Source organism: Heterodontus francisci, chromosome 12 (assembly GCF_036365525.1).
Source record: "Heterodontus francisci isolate sHetFra1 chromosome 12, sHetFra1.hap1, whole genome shotgun sequence".
Taxonomy (NCBI): Eukaryota; Metazoa; Chordata; class Chondrichthyes; order Heterodontiformes; family Heterodontidae; genus Heterodontus; species Heterodontus francisci.
In genome coordinates this window covers 101649510-101668014 of record NC_090382.1, presented here as the reverse complement: position 1 = coordinate 101668014, position 18505 = coordinate 101649510, and the positions used below count along the sequence as shown (strand labels likewise).

The following is an 18505-nucleotide window of genomic DNA, read 5'->3' as shown; positions in this document are numbered from 1 at the left end:
CCTTCACAGGCAGTGTGTTCCAGATTCCAACCACCTTCTGGGTGAAAATATTTTTCCTCAAATCCCCTCTAAACCTCCTGCACCTTGCCTTAAATCTATGGCCCTGGTTATTGATCTCTCTGCTAAGGGAAAAAGTTTCTTCCTATTTATCCTATCAATGCCCCTCATAATTTTGTATACCTCAATCAGGTCCCCTCTCAGCCTTCTCCGCTCGAAGGAAAACAACTCTAGCCTATCCAGTCTCTCTTCATAGCTGAAATGCTCCAGCCCAGGCAACATCCTGGTGAATCTCCTCTGCACCCTCTCCAGTGCAATCACATCCTTCCGATAGTGTGGTGCCCAGAACTGTACACAACTAGCATTTTATACAGCTCCATCATAACCTCCCTGCTCTTATATTCTATGCCTCAGCTAATAAAGGCAAGTATCCCATATGCCTTCCTAACCACCTTATATACCTGTGCTGCTGCCTTCAGTGATCTATTGACAAGTACACCAAGGTCCCTCTGACCTTCTGTAGTTCCTAGGGTCCTACCATCCATTGTATATTCCCTTACCTTGTTAGTCCTCCCAAAATGCATCACCTCACACTTCTCAGGATTAAATTCCATTTGCCCCTGCTCCGCCCATCTTACTAGCCCATCTATATCGTCTCGTAATCTAAGGCTTTCCTCCTCACTATTTACGACACCACCAATTTTCATGTCATCTGCGAACTTAATGATCATACCTCCTATATTCATGTCCAAATCATTAACGCACACTACAAACAGCAAGGGTCCTAGCACCGATCCCTGTGGTACACCACTTCCACTCCCAAAAACAACCCTTCACCATCACCCTCTGCCTCCTGCCACTAAGTCAATTTTGGGTCCAATTTTCCAAATTGCCCTGGATCCCATGGGCTCTTACCTTCTTAACCAATCTCCCATGCGGGACCTTATCTAAAGCCTTACTGAAGTCCATGTAGACTACATCAACTGCCTTGCCCTCATCTACACATCTAGTCACCTCCTCGAAAAGTTCAATCAAGTTAGTTAGGCAGGATCTTCCCCGATAAAGCCATGCTGACTATTCCTGATTAATCCCTGCCTCTCCAAGTGGAGATTAATCCTGTAAAGCCTCCCCTTTCTCAGTTTCTCATTTATTGTACAGAATAAAAGGATTACAAACATGTCACTTCTCACTCAAACCCTGCACCAGTCTCAGTAAGAGTGCTTACTTTCAAGTGCTCAAGTAAGACCCCAGCTAACACCCTCCATCTGCATATAATTAAACAATTGATACACAATTAACAGTGAGGGCCCTTGAGAGGGTCCAGAAGAGATTTACCAGAATGGTTCCATGGATGAGGGTTTTATTTACAAGGTTTGGTTGGAAAAGCTGGGGTTGTTCTCCCTGGAGCAAAGCAGATTGAGGGGAATTTGATAGAGGTGTACAAGATTATGACAGGCTTAAATAAGTTAGGCAAGGAAAAATTGTTCCCATTAACTGATGGTACAAGGACTAGGGCACAAATTGATGATCTTGGGCAAGAGATGAGGGGGAATGTGAGGAAGAACTTTTTTACGCAACAAGTGGCAATGACCTGAAACTCACTGCCCATGATGGTGGTGGAAAGGGAGACAATCAATGATTTCAAAAGGAAATTGGGTGAGCATTTGGAGGAAATAAACTTTCAGGGCTATGGGGATAGAGCAGGGAAGTGGGATTGACTGGATTACTCCATGAAGAGCTGGCATGGACTTGATGGGCCAAATAGCCTCCTGCTATGCCATAAATGATTCTATGACTCTACTCCATTGCTGAGTGAAGAACATTGTGCAAATCCATTAGCGAATCAAGCAGCCCTCACCCCTGCTGCAGCCTACAGAGTTTGTTTCATGAATCTTCCAACTGACCACAGCAGCAATGAGGAAGTCACAAGAGCCTCAGTTATAGTTCGGGCTCTACCAAATTCACAGTCAAATCTTACAAATTTCATGGTCACAGCATTTTGAGAATCATGAATTTCACAATTTCACATGCTTACGTTGTAAATTTTAAAATGTCCCAACAAACCATGAAAATGATCTATTAAAAACAGAAAAAAAGGACGTTTCTGGTTTCAAATGGCATTTATTGTATAATCAAAAAGTATTGTAAAAGCTGACTATAAAACATTCTCATTCTTTGCTCACTGAAGTCAATGGTTGAATGTAAGCATGGAGCAACCTGTAACTGTCTCGTTCTTCATTCCCTGTCCCTGTGTTGTGAACACCTGTCTCTGTTTAGACACAGCTGTCTCCAAGTCCACAGAGTTAGTTGGAATTGTCAGACAGTGCAGTGCTAGCCTTGCAAGGTGGGCAATTCTGCATTCCACAAAGTTCCAAAACTACAGCACAGACAAAATACAATCTTCTTCTTTTTCAATGCTTTTATAAGCAGGAATCTCTAGCAAACAGTTCTTGTCAAAGCCAGGAATCGCGTGATATGAGTTTAAGTCCACCATCAATAAATACATTTATGCAGGGTCAAAGATACACACAGCTTTCAGGAACGATGCAGAAAGTTGGCGAAACCACTGAGCCACTTTTTCTTCACTGCTTGACTCTTCCCTGAATCAGTAATATTGTTTAGCTTCTTTTCCATGCAAGAAAACACCTATTGAGCACAGATATTTAATGTAGTGTCATCAGTGTGTTGTTCTATTGACTGTGCTTCAGTCCAGAACAGTACATCCATTACTTTCTTGTAAGCTTTGTGGATTGTGATACGTTGAGATTCAAACTAAGTGATTAACTCTATCAGTCAGGTAACATTCTTGGCATTCGGTGTCTGCACTAAGTGTTGCTCGAGTGCACAGAGTGTGAAGACAGGAGTTTGGTGAGTGATGGGATCTTGTGTTAATCTCTCTCTAAAGTCTAGTTTTGTTTACATTTAGCAATTAACTAAAGATTACTGTTTAAGTTAAGAGGCAAGTTAAGTTTCTTCCAATGTTAAAAAGGGATAGACAAGCTCTCTGAGAGCTGCGGTGACTAGTTAATTAGGTAGCTAGTTTAAACTGGTTTCTGAGCCATAGCAGGGCTCTAACAGAACTCTAGCAGAGCTGACTCATCATTGTTTTATAGAGAGTCTAAATTCAGGGATCTCTGAGTGCTGCTTGACTGCATAGAGTGTGAAGATGGGGGCTTGGTGACTGAGGGAATTCGGAGAAGAATGGAACTATAAATTGATTAAGAAAAATAAATTTAATTTAACTAACACAATAAAGATGGCAGGACAGGTATGTGTTGTGGCTGCAGCATGAGTGAGCTCCTGGATGCCACTACAATCCATGGCAACCACATCTATAGTAAGCGTCTGCGGCTTGAGGAACTTGTAGATGAGCTGGAGGCTGAGCTACAGACATTGTGATGCATCAGGGAGGGGGAAAGTTACCTGGACACTTTGTTCCAGAAGGTAATCATACCCCTTAGGAGAGTCACCTGATTTGGCCAGTGGTCAGGGACAGGAGAGAGTGACTGCGAGTCAGGCAGGTAAGGTGATCGAGAAGGTGGGAGTGAAGGAGCCTCAGCCCTTGCAATTGAGCAACAAGTTTGAAGTTCTGGCAACTTGTATGGACAAGAGCAAGGGCTGTAGTGTGGATGAGCAGACTGACAATGGCATCATGGTACAGGAAGTCATTCAACTGGGGGAGTTAAAAGGAATGTAGTGGTAGTGGGGAACAATATAGTCAGGGGGATAGACATTGTACTCTGCCGCTGAAAGCGAGAGTCCAGAAGGTTGTGTTACCTATCCAGTGCCAGGGTTTGGGACATCAGCTCAGGGCTGGAGAGGAACTTGCAGTGGGAGGTGGAGCATCCAGTGGTCATGGTCCACATAGGTACCAACGACATAGATAGGACCAGGAAAGATGTTCTGCAATAGGGAGTAAGAGGAGCTAGGCACTAAATTAAAAAGCATAACCTTAAAGGTAATAATCTCTCGATTATTACCTGAGCCACATGAAAATTGGCATAGGGTAAATAAGATTAGACAGATGAATGTGTGGCTCAAAGTTTGGTGCAGGAGATGTGGGTTCTAGTTTGTGGGGCACTGGCACCAGTACTGGGTAAAGTGGGGGCTGTACCATTGGGACGGGCATCACCTCAATTTTGCTGGGACCAGTGTTCTGGTGTCATATAACTAGGGAAGTAAAGAGGGCTTTAAACTAACTAGAGGCATGAAGGGATCTTGTAGGCGAAGAGTGAGTAAATTAAAGGTAAATGACAAGGCAATAGATCAAGGTGGCAATATAGGTAATGATAATCAGAATATGGCAGGAAGGGACAGTGATTGAAAACTTCAGTGACTGCCAGCAGATAGGTCCAGAGTTTACAAAAACAGTAAAAAAAAACTGAATTAAGTGCTCTGTATCTGAATACCTGCAGCATTCGCAATAAAACAGATGAATTGTCAGCTCAAATAGAAATTCATATGTATGACCTGATAGCCATTACAGAGACATGGCTACAAGGAAACCAAAGCTGGAACCTGAATATCCAAGGGTATGTGGCATTCAGGAAGGACAGGAAGCTGGGAAAAGGTGGTGGGGTAGCTCTGTTAATTAAAGAAGGCATTTGTACTGTTGTGAGAGATTATCTTAGTTCTAAAGATTAAGATGTAGAATCAGTTTGGGTGGAACTAAGAAACAGCAAGGGGCAGAAAACATTGGTGGGAGTTGTTTATAGGCCACCAAATAGCAGTGGTAATGTAAATCACAGTATAAATCAAGAAATTAGATGTGCGCTTAACAACCAATGAAATGGCAAGATTTCCCAACAATCAAAGACTCTACATCAAATTGAAAGGACTGTAAATAAATCCCAGCTATTGCCTCAAACTTTTCCCCTTTATTCTTTCTAATTTTCTGGGGTCTCTATCTGCATGTGTGTTTATCACGTATGCATGCTAGCGTGGTCGTGTTCATTGTCGTTAACCCAATTAGAGTTTAAGGTTAATAAACTTTTACCTTTCTTGTTTAAATCTAAGAAAATCTGTCTGGTTGATTCCTTTGCCTTACAATTGGAGAGTAGTGAACAAGGATTCACTGAGCGGGGGCTAAAAACACAGTGTTTTTAAAAATTAAACTCTGTTACGGTTAAATCAGGCAAAGGCTGAGTGGGAACCCCTAGACCTCTTTCTCACCTGGTCATAACGGAACATATAAGAAAAGATGGGATAACAGGACACTTAGAAAATAATGGTAGGTTTGGGCAGAGTCAACATAGATGTATGAAAGGGAAATCATGTTTAACAAACCTGCTAAGAGTTTTTGAGGATGTAACTAGCAGAATAGATAAGGGGGAACCAGAGGATGTGGTATATTTAGATTTTAAAAAAGCTTTTGATAAGGTCCCATAAAAGAGGTTAATAAACAAAATTAGAACACGTGGGATTGGGGGGAATATGCTGGCATGGATTGAGAACTGGTTAACGGACAGAAAATAGAGGGTAGGAATAAATGGGTCATTTTCAGGTTGGCAGGTTGTGACTCATAAGGATCAGTGCTTGGGCCCCAACTATTCACATTTATATCAATGTTTTGGATTCAGGGATTAAATACAATGTTTCCAAGTTTGCAAACAACGCAAAACTAGGTGGAAGTGTGAGTTGTGAGGAGGATACAAAGACGCTTCAAGGGGATTTGGAGAGGCTAAGCGAGTGGGCAAAAATTAGGCAGATGGAACACAATGTGGAGAAATGTGAAGTTATCCACTTTGGTAGAAAAAACAGAAATACAGAGTATTTCTTAAATGGTGAAAGGTTGGGAAGTGTTGAAATTCAAAGGACTTGTGTGTCCTTGTTCATAAGACACTGAAATCTAACATGCAGGGACAGCAAGCAATTAATCAGGCAAATGGTATGTTGGCCTTCATTACAAGAGGGCTTCAGTATAGGAGTCTTGCTGCAATTATGTAGAACCTTGGTCAGATTACAGCTGAAGTATTGTGTGCAGTTTTGGTCTCCTTACTAAAGGAAAGATATACTTGCCATAGAGGGAGTGCAACAAAGGTTCACCAAACTAATTCCTGGGATGGAGTGACTGTCCTATGAGGAAAGATTAAATAGACTAGGCCTTTATTCTCTGGAGTTTAGAAGAATATGAGGTGATCTCATTCAAACATACAAAATTCTTACAGGGTTCAACAGGGTTGATGCAGGAAGGATGTTTCCCTTGGCTGGGCAGTCCAAAACCAAGGGACACAGTCTCAGAATAGGGGTGGGCCATTTAGGACTGAGATGAGGAGGAATTTCTTCAGAGGGTGGTGAATCTTTGGAATTCCCTGCTCCAGAAGGCTGTGGAGGCTCAGTCGTTGATTACATTCAAGACTGAGATCGATAGATTTCTACGTATTAAAAATATCAAGGGATATGGAAATAACTTAGGAAAGTGGCTTTGAGGTAGAAGATCAGCCATGCCATGATCTCATTGAATGGCGGAGTGGGCTCGCAGGGCTGAATGGCCTACAACTGCTCCAAATTCTTATGTTCGTATGCAACAAACTGAACCTTCTCATTAAGCTGAGCATCGTTTAGAAGGGTTCCCTTTAAGTATTTTGTATGTTTCAATGAGATCACCTCTCATTCTTCGAAACTCTAGAGAATAAGGCCCAGTTTCCCCAAACTCTCTTCATAGGACAGTCCCACCATCTCGGGAACAAGTCTGGTGAACATTCGTTGCACGCCCTTTATGGCAATAATATTCTTCCTCAGGTAAGGGGACCAAAACTGCACACAGTACTCCAGATGCGGTCTAACCAAGGTTCTATACAATTGAAGCAAGATTTCACTACTTCTATACTCAAATTCTCGTGATAAAGGCGAGCATACTATTCGCCTTCCTAATTGTTTGTTGCACATGCATGTTAGCTTTCAGTGACTTATTGATGAGAACATCCAGGTCCCTTTGTACATCTACACTTTCTAATCTCTTACCATTTAAGAAATACTCTGCACATATATTCCTCCTACTAAAGTGGATAACCTCATATTTTTCCACATCATATTCCATCTGCCATGTTCTTGCTCACTTAGCCTGTCCAAATCCCCTTGAAGCTGCTTTGCATCTTCCTCACAACGCACATTCCCACCTAGTTTTGTGTCATCCGCGAACTTGGAAATACTACATTTGGTCCCCACATCCAAATCATTGATACATATTGTGAACAGCTGGGGCCCAGGTACCGATCCTTGCAGTACCCCACTAGTCACAGCCTGCCAATGCGAGAATGACCTGTTTATTCCTTTTCTCTGTTTTCTGCCTGTTAACCAATCCTTAATCCATACCAGTATATTACCTCCTATCCCATGTGCTTTAATTTTGCTAACCAACCTCCTGTGGGGGACTTTATCAAAATTCTTCTGAAAATCCAAGTATACTATGTCCACCGACTCCCCTTTATCAATTGTGTTAGTAACATCCTCAAAACACTCCAACAGGCTCATCAAACATGATTTCCCTTTTATAAATCCATGTTGACTATGCCCAATCAGATCATTATTATCCAAGTGTCCATTTATCACATCCTTTAGAATAGATTCTAGCATTTTCCTTACTACTGATATAAGGCTAACAAGTCTGTAGTTCCTTGTTTTCTCTCTCCCTCCCTTCTTAAACAGTGGGGTGACATTTGCTCCCTTCCAATCTGCAGGAACCATTCCAGAATCTATAGAAAATTGGAAGATGATTACCAGTGCATCCACCATCTCCATAGCTACCTCTTTGGGATGTAGTATATACATTATATCAACTCCAGTGTAACATAAGGAAATAGCAAAGTGACCCCACTGCACACCATAAAATATGCATCAATACTATCAATCATTTCCACCCGTGGATATGAGCCTGACTCCAATAGACTCCAATAGACAATATTCCCAGTATTTAACTATCTGTGCTGACCAGTTTACACCATTTGTTTCTTCTGTAAAGGATCTGCAGCATTACCAAATATATACACATGATGCATAATATTGAGCATGCAGGAATTTGATCTGGAGTATTTAATAGCGAGGTGCTGTAAAACAGCAGCATAAGATGGAACTCACACAGGTAACCAATGATAATAGGAACAGTAGATGCATCATTGAGTGAACTCATTAAATGTTGGTGGCTGTTAAGAGATCAATTTTGACCCAAATGAAGATAGTAAAACTCAAGCTTAAGCAATATATTTTACAATTGAATAATCATTGTTGGTTATTATATTTCTGAGATATTGCATGTAACATTCAATTTATTCTTTATAATTTAGCTGTATTTTTAACATAGCATCTGCAAAAACTCTGAAAGGAAGACTGAACAATGGGCTGCTTTTAAAGAGGAGATAGTTTGGGTAAAGTTAAGGTACATTCCAACGAAGGGGAAAGGTAGGGCAACAGATCTAGAGCTCCCTGGGGGACGAAATAAATAGAAAGATGAAGCAGAAAAAGACTGCATATGACAGATATCAGGTGGATAATACAATTGAGAACCAGGCTTAATATAGAAGGTTCAGAGCAGAAGTGAAAAAAGAAATAAGAACAGCAGAGGGAATGCATGAGGAAAGACTCATGGCTAACATAAAAGGGAAATTAAAAGTCTTCTATAGGCACATAAATAGTAAAAGTGTGGTGAAAAGAGGAGTGGGGTCAATTACTAACCTTAAAGGGAATTTACACATGGAAGCAAGCGGCATGCCTGAGGTACTAAATGAGTACTTTGCATCTGTCTTTACCAAGGAAGAAGATGCTGCCCAAGTCATAGTGAAAGAGGAGGTAGTTGAGACACTGGATGGACTAAAAATAGATAAAGAGGAGGTATTAGATAGGCTGGCTGTACTTAAAGTTGATAAGTCAACAGGACCGAATGAAATGCATCCAAAGATGCTTAGGGAAATAAGAGTGGAAATTGCGGAGGCTCTGGTCATAATCTTCCCATCCTCATTAACGAGGTGTGGTGCCAGAGGACAGAAAAATTGCAAATGTGACACCCTTGATCAAAAAAGGGTGTAAGGACAAGCCCAGCAACTACAAGGCAATCAGTTTAACCTCAGTGGAGGGAAAACTTTTAGGAACGGTAATTTGGGACAAAATTAATAGTTACTAGGACAAATGTGGATTTGTTAAGGAAAGCCAGCATGGATTTATTAAGGGCAAGTCATGTTTAACTAACTTGCGTGAGTTTTTTGATGAGGTAACAGTGAGAGTTGATGAGGATGATGCAGTTGATGTCGTGTACATAGACTTCCAAAAGGCATTTGATAAAGTTCCACATAACATGCTCGACAGCAAAGTTAGAGCCTGAGGAATTAAAGGGAGAGTAGCAGCATGGACACGAAATTGGCAGAGTGACAGGAAACAGAGAAGAGTGATGACAGTTGTTTTTTAGGCTGGAGGAAGTGATATAATGGGGTTCCCCAGGGGTTAGTGTTAGGACCGCTGATTTTCTTGATATCTATTATTGACGTAGACTTGGGTGTACAGGGCACAATTTCAAAATTTGCGGATGACACAAACATGGAAGTATAGTGAACTATGAGGAGGTTAGAGATAAACTTCAAGAGGACATAGATATGATGGTGGAATGGGCGAACAAGTGGTAGATGAAATTTAATGCAGAAAAGTGAGAAGTGATTAATTTTGCTAGGAAGAACGAGGAGAAGCAATAAAACTTAAAGGATACAATTCTAAAGAGGATGCAGGAGCAGAGAGATATGGGGATATATGGGCACAAATCCATTGAAGGTGGTAGGGCAGGCTGAGAAAGTGGTTGGGCTTTATACATAGTGACATAGAGTACAAAAACAAGGAAGTTATGATAAACCTGTGTAAAACACTGGTTCGGCCTCAGCTGGAGTATTGTGTCCAGTTCTGGGCACCACACTTTAATAAAGACGTTAAGGCATTAGAGACAGTGCAGAAAAGATTTACAGATTGGTTCCAGGGATGGGGAACTTCAGTTACGTGGATAGGTTGGAGAAGCTGGGGCTGTTCTTCTCGGAGAAGAGAAGATTAAGAGGAGATTGGATAGAGGTGTTCAAAATCATGAGAGGTCTGGATACAGTAGGTAGGGAGAAACTGTTCCCATTGGTGGAAGGATCCAGAACCAGAGGACACCAATTTAAGGTGATTGGCGAAAGAAGCAACAGCGATAGGAGGAATAACATTTTTACGCAGCGAGTGGTTAGGATCTGGAGTGCACTGCCTGAGAGTGTGGTGGAGGCAGATTCAACTGAGGCCTTCAAAAGTGAACCGGATAATTATCTGAAGAGAAACAATTTTCAGGGTTATGGGAGAAAGGCGGGGGAGTCGGAGTAGTGTTACAACCAAGGCAGGTGTAACGCACTGTTAATTCAATCCCACTACTCCACAGGTCATATTATATTAATATAGTTTCCCACCTACCGGAAAATAGCCAAATTAAACACTCTATGCATCCTCCAGAATAAAGCACACCAAACCAGGTTTCTAGAATCAAGACCAAAATTAACTACTTATTAATAAACAAAACCTTAAACAATAATGGGATAAATCGATGTATATGGAAAGAGTTTATAACTCCTTAGGCTAGATTTTAATGCCCCTCCTCCGTCAGGAACTGCGGTGGGGGGCAATGAAGATCGGTACAGTGGAGGCCCTGTATCGAGCTCGGTGGTGGCCAGGCCTCATGGCAGTAGCCCAGCCGCATGGTGACGGGACCCCCATTTCAATATGTAAATTAATTTACATACCCGATTTAATGAGGGCCCCATAGCCTCCTGAACCGCCGCACCGATCTTCATTCAGGCGGCTAATAATGCCGCACCTTCGAATCCTCGTTCAGGGAAATGTGGCACGACAGCTGTGGGGGGTGGGGTGGGGGAGAAGAGGAGGTTTTTCTCTCTGCAGGAGTGGGGGCAGGGTGACAATGCAGCAGATTGGTCGGGGGTGGGGGGTGATGGGAAGGGGTAAAGGACAAAAGTGTCAAAATCTGGGAGGAGGAATGGTCAAATGTTCAATATAGGAATTTCAGGGGTGGGGGGGAAGGGCAAGAATGTTTTGAAATGCCATTGGGGGAGTACAAAACTAACTTGCCTGGCCCTTTAAATGTTAAATATCCATTGAGGGCTGTGAGCCCTTGAAAAATGGTGCCAGAACCTGTGCATTGGTGCTGGATGCCATTGCCAGCAACAGCTTGCTCGCCCCCTTCACATCTTCACATCATCGTGGCGGGGGGGGGGGGGGGGGAGGGAAATGGGTGCCGCGGCCATGCAAATGAGCCCCCACATTTGAAATTGCGGTGGCTCCGTGATGTGGTGCCCGTGCACACGTGTCGCATTTTTTTACGTCTGCTTCCTACCTCGTCCCCTTATTCTTCCTAACCCTCATGCACACACATATACATTCAAAAATTGGTTAACCAGTGTTAAAAGGATGTTTTGAATGACAACTGTTTCTTAGGAATAATAAAATAATTAGTTCTCACGGTCTGATAAGATAGTTCTGGATCGGTGAGGTGTCCCAGAGTCGAATAGTAGGATGCCACTTGAAGTCTCTTCAGGTGAGATTGATGAACAGTCTATGATGGGTAGGTGTTCAAGGCAATTTGTCTGCAGCAGGCACTGCCTTCCATCAGGGTGCAGCAACAGGTGTCAGTTCTCACACAAAAAGCCCCTTTTTTAAAGAATGCAAGACTTCTGTCTATTCAAGACTTATTCAAACACAGGAGGCAGCTTGATGCAGAAATTCACAGCTTAATGCAGAGATTCTTCAGAGACTTGAGGCAACAGTAATCTGCCATACCTGAAATACAAGGCTTCTTCTCTCTAGGCAGACACATCACCAAGGGCTTAGCTCCCATACACCTGATTTGCAACACCTTCAAAGTTCTTTTAACTTCATGAGAAAGTTAGAATTTCACTTGATAGAGGAATTATTTTCAAGAGAAAGAGTTTCTGGGCTGTCTTTCTGGCAGGTCTCTAGCAGCAACTGAACTCAACCCAAAATGAAACAAAATTTTTTTCAACTGTCAAGTCAGAAGACAGTCATAGCATTCAATGTTCACAGAAAATCCCTTTTCCTAGCTTTCAAAAACACACAGAATTCCTAGCTTTCAACAAGAAAAACTTTTGTGACATTAGGCAAGCTGCTCTTGCAGACAGCCGGCACAGACGTGACAGGCTGAATGGCTCCTTCTGTGCTGTAACCATTCTCTGTTTCTATGATTACCTTTGAAACCATTGTGTTCCACATGCAATTTTAAATGTTGACTGATCAGGGCAGCAGATGTACAGGAAGACCATCACCTGCAGGTTCCCCTCCAAGCCATACACCATCCTGAATTGGAACTATATCACCGTTCCTTCATTGTCACTGGGTCAAAAAGCTGGAACGCCCTTCCCAACAGCACTGTGGATATACCTACACCACATGGACTGCTGCAGTTCAAGATGGTGGCTCACCCCTACCTTCTAAATGCTGGCCTTGCCAGAGACACTCACATTCCATGGATAAATTAATTAATTAATTCATACCAAGTACCATGGAATACAGAAAGTGCTCCACAGAGTGAGTGCGACACATTGAAATATAACATCGAACTGAGTGATAGAAATGTGCTGCATGCAAAAGTAGAGAGCTTAATAGATAGCTTGGGTTAAGGAATTGAAGAGCAATAAAAAATATGATAATTTTCATTTTATTAAGTTGTTCCACTGCTGGAATCTGTAAAATGCACTTATTTCTAGAACAGAAATTTGTCTAAGGCAGTGGCACAAAATGGGCAGTATCGGATCGGCCGCCCATTTAAGGCAGCACCAGATATTCAACTTCACAGCGGTCTATGGGATTAATATCAGTTACTGTGTATAATGGCAGCGATCTGATATCACTCACTTTGCACTACCGCTGGAAACGAATTTCTACCGACTCCTGTTTAAGTGATGTGGAAATAAAAGTCACTTGCTTTCTGAATAGTACGTCTGTGAATTCATTAAACTCAATGATAGAGTAAAGCAAGATGAATGTGACTGGTGGAAATTAGGCACTTACTTTGTACGAAAACAGGCGGAAGTCAAAACAGAAACAAACTGAACAACAAAGCAGCTGACATTTTGCTGCAGAAAAATTCGAGCCTGATTTAATCAATTCAGTCTCTTCCATGTACGAAATATATAGACAGATATACAGATATATATAGCACCAGAAAAATACCTAAAATAAAACTGAGGCTCATTTCTTCAGTATGTTTAACACTTCAGTTTGTGAGGATAAAGAAACAATAGTTTGGTAAAATATTTCTTCATTCTAACCTGGAACAGTAAAATGTGCAATAAATGTCTTCTGTAAAGTCTCCACCTCTTCCTATGATAAATGTAATAAAAGTTACTGATCCTAATATACGATGGACCATGTATAATCCACCTCTTATCCACCAGTCACTTACACTTTCCAACTGAAAATAAAGTAATTGAAGTAGGAATAAAAAGAGAAATGTAATTACCTACGATAGGAAGAGTGGACAAAATGTAAACTTGCAAAAGATTTCATTGACACACAATTAAATAAAACTGATCAGTAAGCTTAAGAATTTTAAATAACTGGTTATGAATTAGCAACAATTTGCACTTTCTTATTTCCTGTTGCTTCATTTATTTCCATACAATAACACGATTTCAATGGCCTATTCATCTCTGAATCATCCACCATCAACATCCTGGTTTTGAGAGGGGATGGGGGTGGGGGGTGGTGGTCAGCACTATTGATCAGAAACACCACTGTAAAAGCTATATAAATGCTGTGTTTACAAGTGCAAGTCAGAACCTGGGTATTCTGCGGCAATTGGCTCACCTCCTGTCTTTGCAAAGCCTCTAAATGACATCCAAGGTACAAGTCATGAATATGATGGACTATGCTCCACTTCCAAGCATGATTGCAACTGCAACATCTCTCAAGAAGCACAACACCAACCAGGAAAAGCAATAGGCTTGTTTAACAGCCCATCCACCACCTGAAACATTTACACCTTCCACCCCCAGTGCATCGTGGCTGTAGTGTGTACAATCTACAGAATGCATTGCAGAAACTCGACACGGCTTCTTTGGCAGCACTATCCAAACCTGCAATCTCCACCACCCAGAAGGACAAAGGCAAGTGCACGGGACTACCAGAACCTCAAAGTTCCCTTTCAAGCCACAGAACATCTTGACTAGAACACTGTTCACTCAACATTGCTGAGCGAATCCAGGAACTCCCTATCTAGCAGAATTGCGGGAGTACCTTCACCATCATATAAATGATTTGGAGGAAAATGTAACTGGTCTGATTAGTAAGTTTGCGGACGACACAAAGGTTGCTGGAGTTGCGGATAGTGATGAGGATTGTCAGAGGATACAGCAGGATATAGATCGGTTGGAGACTTGGGTAGAGAAATGGCAGATGGAGTTTAATCTGGACAAATGTGGGGTAATGCATTTTGGAAGATCTAATACAGGTGGGAAGTATACAGTAAATAGCAGAACCCTGAGGAGTATTGACAGGCAAAGAGATCTGGGCATACAGGTCCACAGGTCACTGAAAGTGGCAACGCAGGTGGATAAGGTAGTCAAGAAGACATACGGCATGCTTGCCTTCATCGGTCGGGGCATAGAGTATAAAAATTGGCAAGTCATGCTGCAGCTCTACAGAACCTTACTTAGGCCACACTTAGAATATTGTGTGCAATTCTGGTCGCCACACTACCAGAAGGAGGCTTGGAGTGGGTACAGAAGAGGTTTACCAGGATGTTGCCTGGTCTGGAGGGCATTAGCTATGAGGAAGGTTGGATAAACTCGGATTGTTTTCACTGGAGCAACGGAGGTGGAGGGGCGATATGATAGAGGTTTACAGTGTTATGAGTGGCGTGGACAGAGTGGATAGTCAGAAGCTTTTCCCCAGGGTGGAAGAGTCAGTTACTCAAGGACATAGGTTTAAGGTGCGAGGCACAAAGTTTAGAGGGGATGTGCGAGGCAAGTTCTTTACACAGAGGGTGGTGAGTGCCTGGAACTTGTTGCCGGGAGAGGTGGTGGAAGCAGGTACGATCGCGACGTTTAAGAGGCATCTTGACAAATACATGAATAGGATGGGAATAGAGGGATATGGGCCCCGGAAGTGCAGAAGGTTTTAGTTTAGGCAGGCATGAAGATCGGCGCAGGCTTGGAGGGCCGAATGACCTGTTCCTGTGCTGTACTGTTCTTTGTTCTTTGTTCATGCACTGCAGTGCTTTAAGAAGACCCACTAGCAGGTTCTCAAGAGCAATTAGGGATGGACATAAAATGCCAAACTTACCAATGGCGCCCATATGTGGATGATCAAGTTGATCAGTGGGGGTGGGGGGGTGGGGGGGCATCTCAACGGGCCCCCCCCCACCTCCCGAAGCCAGGTCCTTCATTTAGGCACTGAGTGACTTTGAACAAGGGCCCACCCCCTGACCCGATGCAGGCAAGCAACCCACACAGGTTTGCTTGGCATGCTCCCCGTGCAGCAACAGGCCCGCCTGTCACTGGGCTAATTCCGCCGGCAGCGGCGGGGTGAGGCCCTTAATTGGGCTTTAATTGTCCACTTAAGGGACTCAATTGGTAGCAGGGTGGGAAGGCTGTTCACCGGCATTCCTGCCCACGACTTAATGTGGGCGGAGGCAGGAAGGTGGTGGAGTCCCACCCGCCTCCAAACCTGATACAGGGAGAGCATAAAAGTCCCACCATAGATTCATTTACGGCACAGAAGGAGTCCAGGGAATGGTTCTTCCCTCTTTACTCTCTTAAAACCTCTCAATATCTTGAAAACTTCTATTATGTCGCCGCTTAACTTTATCTGTTCCACGGAAAACAGTCTTAACCTTTCCAACTTCTCCTCATAACTGAAGTCCCACATTCCCTGCTAACAGCCTGGTAAACATCCTCTGTATCCTTTCTGATGCCTTTCCATCTTTGAAAGAGTAAAAGATTAAAAAAAGACAAGGGGCTTCATTTTACATGTCCGCCACTGAAATCGACGGCGGACGTAATCGAAGGCAATCCGCCCGCCTGGACAGCACCTTGCCACAGCTCATTTAAATGGCTAGGCCAGAACACCTACCCCAATGACGAGGAGCGGGCGGACGGGCGGTCTGTCCCCAGCAATGGTGTCAGCAGCCTTTGCGCAGGCGCTGATGCCATTTTTAAAGGGCTTCAAGCCCTATTGTTGTATTTAAATATTTAAAGGGAAATGTTTTTTTTTAATTACTTGATCTTGCCCCGCCCCCAAACCCCCCCATCAACGATAAATTTAATTCCTTTCCCTCTTCCCCCGCAAAATACCTACCTTGTGCACCTGACCTCCCCCCCAGAAATTTCATTAACTTTAATCTTTACTCCTGCCCACCATCCCCTACACCAATAAAATCACTCTGGTGCCGCTACCCTCTTTCCTGCACTGAAAAACATACCTGCTCCCCACTCCCCACCAGTGTTCCGCCTCGGATCCACAGATGGGTATCCGAAGACGTGGGAGTGATGGTCAAGGCACCAATATTGCCCCGGAACAGGCCTTGGGAGCGGGTAGGTAATTTATTATTTAATAACATTTTTTTGCAGATGTAAATTTGCCTTCCATCACTGAGCGGCGGTGGGTTTGCTACGAGGCCTCGCTGCCGTCGGCAATATTGGACCGGGCCTTTCTGTCATTGAGGCCTGTGGTGGGCCTCTGCCAGAGTCATTTTCCAGTTACCCCCGCCACGCCCCCTGACATCAGGAGGGCTGTAAAAATCAGCCCAAGATCTTTGAACAATGCAATCGGTTTTTCAAATTACTTTTGAATTTTAAAAAGCATTATGATTGCAAGAAGACTGCCTACCTTGTTCCTTGTTGGAAGAGACGAGTGAAGAAGTCCAGAGGCTGAGCAGTAAAGTTCCTGGAACAGAGATGCACTGCAAGCTGAGGTTCTCAGTTGTAACTCTGCACAAGGTAATTGACGTTTCTTGTGAAACCACAGGACAGACAAGCTTCCTCTTCCTTTTCAGCTCAGGGTTCAGACATCATTGGCGTTGTTCCATTCTTGCTCCCCTTCTATTTCGCATCGACATGCTGCCTCTCGGCAAAATTATCCAAATACACAATGTCGGGTTCCACATGTATGCTGACGGCGTTCAGGTCTAACTCACCACCAGCTCCCTTGACCGCTCCACCATCTTTGACTTGCCGCATTGCTTGGATGAATAGAAATGTCTTCCAACTGAACATTTGGGAAGGCAGGGATAGTAGCATAGTGGACTAGTCACTGGACTAGTAATCCAGAGGCCTGAACTAATACTACAGAAACATGAGTTCTACCATGGCACTAGGGATGCAGTTAAATTCAATTAATTGATAAATCTGGAATAAAAAAGCAAATATTAGTAATAATGATCATGAAACTACCAGATTGCCGTAAAAAAATCATCTGGTTCATTAAATCTATCATCCTGACCCAGTCTGGCCTACACGTGACACTGGTTGACTCTTAAATGCTGTCTGAAATGGCCCAGCAAGCCACTGTATTGTATCAAACAGAGACAAGCACTGTGGGTGTACCTACTGATGGAAGATAGAAGCTCCTTGTTGAGTAAGGGTATCAAAGAAAATGCAGCAATGGGGGTAAATAGAGTCAATGTACAAATCAGCGATGATTTAACCAAATGGCAGCAGACGAGGCTGAAAGGCATACTCCTGTTCCATTGTCCTTAACCTAAGTGAGTGACTAGTCATTCATGTAGTCTGAGTTATAATTAAGACTTTCAAAGTAAAACTCTGCCATTTGACTGCAACATGAGCTTCTGACCTCATATTTGTACCATCACTGAGACTGCCTACTTCCACCTTCCGTAGCATCGTCCAACTTCACCCCTGTCTCAGCTCATCTACTGCTGAAACCCTCGTTCATGCCTTCGTTACCTCTAGACTTGACTATTCCAACGCTGGTCTCCCACATTCTACCCTCCATAAACCTGAGGCCATCCAAAACTCTGCTGCTCATGTCTTAACTCACCTCAGGTCTTGTTTCCCTATCAGCCCTATGCTCGCTGACCGACAACAATCTTACCTTCAGGCCACAATCTTCTGAGCGGTGGACGGCACTCACGCGCTTTCAATTTCCCATCCAGGGAAAGCAGGCGCTACTATGGTGGGAAAGTGGAGAGCTTATGATTTTCAGTGCGGGGCAGTGGGAGTAGACAGGGTCAGATTCACATCATTAGTGGAAGGGATGATGGGAAGGGGTGACCTCTGCACTTTGTTCAGTTTGTTGGGAGAAGGGTCAAGTGTGGAAGATAAGTGCTTTGTGGCGGTGAGAGGGCGAATACTGTATTTAATTGTTATTGGGGGGATTTTTATTCAGTGCATTGTGGGGGGTGGGGGGAGTTGGGCTGGCTGGCATATTCAAATGAGCCACATGTGAATATGGCGCGGCATGGCGGTGTGCAGCCCGCATATGCAGTCGCCATTTTTTTCGTCCACCGCCAGGAGTGGCA

General features: G+C 43.3%; 1 protein-coding gene across 1 annotated transcript in view; it reads right to left on the bottom strand.

Annotated features, from left to right (window-relative positions):
* The window catches only part of LOC137375658 (uncharacterized), a 66947-nt gene extending 53007 nt beyond the window's left edge, over window positions 1-13940 (bottom strand). Inside the window, exon 1 of the mRNA XM_068043046.1 lies at window positions 13834-13940. The gene's annotated coding sequence lies outside the window, so the exon portion shown is untranslated. The remainder of the gene's footprint in view (window positions 1-13833) is intronic.
* Window positions 13941-18505: the final 4565 nt, after the last annotated feature.